Raw genomic sequence first — 4002 nt, forward strand, 5'->3', positions numbered from 1 at the left:
CTTGCCCGCGCGTCCTCTCCTTCCCTCGCGCCGCAGCCAGCGTGGCCGTGGCCGCCCAGCTCTCGTCCCGGCTCCGCCCCTCCCGAGGCCACCCGGGCTCTTGGTTTCCTTCTCCCTCTCCTGGCTCCTAACCCTTGCTGGTTCTGTAAGGGATGGCGCAGCCAGCGGGCTTCCCAGGCTAAACATGTTTTGATGAGGCGGTTGAGGACTTGTCCTAGGGTGGTGGGTGGTTTGGAGGGTAAGGCGGGCGGCGCGCGGGTGTCGGGGAGCCTGGGGGTCGGAGAGGCTCCGGGGCCTCGTTGAGAGTCCTTGGAGAGGAGTATCCCAGTGTCAGGTCCCGTTCTGTCCTGTCGCTGCCGTCCCCAGATTCCCATTTGGTAATAACCTGCGTGTGCTGCCCTTCCTTTTCCGCGAGTCGCGTGAAGTTGAAAGCTCAGGCCTTTTGCTGTGTTGTTTTTGTTTTGGTGTCGTCACCTCCCCCCCGCCCCAACCAACCCCGCGCACACCTGTGAAAAGGAGTAGTTCTCAAAAGGATGGTTCGTGTTTTTTCAGAGGAGGAGCTCTGTGATCATGCCTTCTTCATTCAATGAGTTTGTCCGTGAGTCATCGAGGAAGACAGGGAATTCTGGGGGCCGAGACAACAGTTAGGAAACTTGCGATTGAAGCTCTGCTGTGCATTAGTCTCCCTTTCAAGTTGAATGTAAAAATTTCCTTTAAAACTTCATTGTGCATCTTCTCCATTTCTCTAAGGAGAACTTAATCCCTGCAACCTTTCTAGATGTCTCTGATTCAAACCTTCCACTTCCCCCGCTTTTTTTCCCAGCGATGTCGTTGATGTTTCTGAATTGAGTGGTTAAGAGGGAACTTGCTGATTGTTAATATTAATAAGCACTGAAAATCTTAGCCATGCCATCTGCTGGCATGATAGTGGCTTACTCTATTCCTGGTGCTTCCCCCTCGCCCCCATTTGCATGTCACACTTCCGTGGGTCCATGATGGAACTACCATACATTGAAGAGGTTTATTCTGATATAGAATCTACAAAGTTATGATTGATTTATATGTCTGCGTATTAAGTCGCTTCAGTCGTGTCCAACTCTTTGCAGTCCCGTGGACTGTAGCCGGCCAGGCTCCTCTGTCCATGGGATTTTCCAGGCAAGAATACTGGAGTGAGTGCCCTTCTCCAGGGGATCTTCCCGACCCAGGGATGGAACCCACCTTCTTTAATGTCTCCTGCATTGGCAGGCGAGTTCTTTACCAATTTCTTTACCACTTGATATGTCCAGGGTTCTGAAAATTACCCTACTGATAACTTGCAGAAAAGAGTGTAGGATATCTCCTATTAGAGGCTTTATATTTAGAATTCATTCTAAAAAATTGGTTACTGTGAACCTGAAAGTCAGTCCAAGTCATCTGTTGTGTGTAGACTCATTTATAAACACGAAAACTTGACTGTAGTAAGGTTATTTCTTAATATATGTGCATAATAACTTTAGTTGCACGTACTTCTTAGTTATTTTATCATACAAAATATTTTTTATTGACTTTAAGTTTGTAGTTAAAACTGTTGTGACTTGAATATGGGTGGCTAAGAGAAATGCCCAGATTCACACCGTAGTAGTAGAGGTAGTAGAGGTAGTTCTAGAATCTACAGTCTTCTGAACCTCCACATTCTCTGCCAAAGAACTAGATGTTATTATTCAATCATCCATTTGTAAAAGTAGGAAGTTGCTATTTAGCAGTTCGTCTGGTAGCGTTTCCTTTCATACATTCTTGTAGTTTTACTATATGAGGTTTATTTCATTGAGTAAATTTGCTTTGTTTTATTGTTTAGAATGCTAATGCTTTTAAAACTTGGGATAAGCACTTGGTATTTTTTTGACTTGGTTTTGTAATTCTTTTTTTTTTTCTTTTTCCGCCCAGTGTGCATAGTTCCTGGTTAACATAGAAATGCAGAGTGTCTTGGCTGAATCCTCACGCAGACAAGATCATTATGGTCCTGGTAGGTAGGGCAGGTATCTGAATGTAAGGTAATATCTCTGCTATCTTAAAGCTGTAAATGTGCTTCTTTTGCCCCTGGGTTGTTTTGTTGTTGTTTTTCCCAAATTGGATTTTCTGTCTTTGCCAAATAATGTCAACTTTTCTGTTGTCCCATTGATTCTAATATCATCAGGTGTGGAGTTGCTCAAAAAGCCAAATAAGAACTTAAGACTACATCTCAAAATTATTTTGAAACTACATATTATTATTTCTTTTTTTTTTTTTTCTTCCAGTAGCTCCAAAATTAGGTTTACTCTGTAAAGGCATCTGTAGCTTTATTCTGGTTTAGCTTGGAGACCGAGTTTCTGACACCAGATTCTCGGCTTCTCTGTCTCAAAGACAGAGTTTTGGGTGAAGTAAAAAAGAAGAGCTTTATTGGTTTGCCAGGCAAAGGGGGACACAGCAGGCTCATGCTCTTGAAATCATGTGTTCCAACGTGGGGAAAATAGTGACAAGTTTTATAGTAAAACAGGATGTGATCAGCTCGTGGACATTCTTCTGATGGTTTGGTGGTGAGTTGGTAAGTAGGAGTCAACATCCGTCAGCCTCAAGTTTAACTGATCTGGCATCTACATGCTCGTGGGCAGCATATCATAACTTCTCCCGCCTGGAGGGAGTTTCAGTATCTGCAGAATAGCTCAAAGATATCTTTGCGTATATGCATTAATGGGAAACAAGACTTTGACCCAAGGCTGCTCCTGGCTGTTTAACCCTGGTCTCACATTCACTCCCTTCCCTAATTAACAACTTCTTGAATCTGCTGCTTGAAACTCAGGGAACGTCAAAGAGGGTGAATGAAGGCTGTTTCTTATAATCAAAGGAATGGGGAACACAGAAAGGCCTCGTGCCCAGGAGCCTTATAGGGCCCTGCACAGTATCATTTCTACTTGTAATTCATCCTTGAAATTGCCTGATAGCACTGATGCTGTTCTATAAGTTGGAGAAGCTACGTAAACCATTTCTGATCTTGTTTTTACACAGCCTTTAGAATCTTGAATAAATATATTGTCATCCAAACTCTATCTGAAGGAGACTCATCAATATTTCTGAATATTATGGAGGATTAGTTAATTTCATCCTACTTTTTCATTGCATTTTGTTGTTGCATGAGTGCATGGTTAGTCATGTCCAACTCTTTGCAACCCCATGGACTCATTCTGCCAGGCTCTTCTGTCCATGGGATTTTCCAGGAAAGAATATTGGAGTGGGTTGCCATTTCCTACTCCAGGGGATCCTCCGGACCCAGGGATTGAACCCATGTCTCCTGCATCTTGTTGCATTGACAGGCAGATTCTTTACCACTGAGCCACCAGAGAAGCCATATGGTACAAATAAAAGATTTAATCTTAGAAATTTTCAGGTTTTTTTTAAACATTCACTGTTTTATTTACATACAAAATCTGTTGCCACAGATAATTATTATCTACTGACAATTCATTTGCAAAATGTTCAGTTTTTATTGTCCATTCTGAAAAACCATTAGACAATACTTAAAGTCAGTTTTTTAAGAAAGGTTATATACCCAAATTTCAGGTCCACCTATCTGCACTTTTCATTTGATGGGTCTGTCCAATTTTCATTCGTTTAAGAAATGTTTAGTAAATACCAACTGAATACCAGGCTCTGATAGCTCAAGGGGTACAGTGGGAACCAAGACAGGGCCCCAGCCTTCAAATGGCCTACAGTCAGATGTATAAGATGCTGACCTGATCATTGATCTCTAAGACTATACAACCTCAGTTGGAAGCTATGCATCTCCACCAAGCAGTGATGAATTAGGGGAGATGGTATGAACTTTAAATGCTACAGCAGTTTGGAGGCGTGAAAGACTGTCACAGGACGCGCGGCGCTGAGTCGGCAGTGGGGCTGAGGTACCGGCTCCGGGCTCGGACTTGGGGCTCTGGGCTCGGTGGCGTGGCCCCAGCAGGTTGGGAGGCCCAGCGGGCGGGCGAAAATAAAAAA

The 4002-nt window shown here is 43.6% G+C and overlaps 1 protein-coding gene across 9 annotated transcripts in view; it reads left to right on the top strand.

Annotated features, from left to right (window-relative positions):
- Nucleotides 1-26: 26 nt before the first annotated feature.
- ENTPD5 (ectonucleoside triphosphate diphosphohydrolase 5) overlaps nucleotides 27-4002 on the top strand; it is a 36913-nt gene continuing 32937 nt past the window's right edge. For 6 of the 9 annotated variants that reach the window (XM_010855762.1, XM_010855765.1, XM_010855764.1 and 3 more), the window contains exon 1: nucleotides 1924-2002. The gene's annotated coding sequence lies outside the window, so the exon portion shown is untranslated. Of the gene's footprint in view, nucleotides 378-1923; nucleotides 2016-4002 lie in introns of those variants that run through there. The other 3 variants (XM_010855768.1, XM_010855769.1, XM_010855759.1) reach the window with 2 other exon arrangements.

The sequence above is a fragment of the Bison bison genome, unplaced genomic scaffold (genome assembly GCF_000754665.1).
Source record: "Bison bison bison isolate TAMUID 2011002044 unplaced genomic scaffold, Bison_UMD1.0 scf7180017864368, whole genome shotgun sequence".
In the NCBI taxonomy this organism is placed as follows: Eukaryota; Metazoa; Chordata; class Mammalia; order Artiodactyla; family Bovidae; genus Bison; species Bison bison.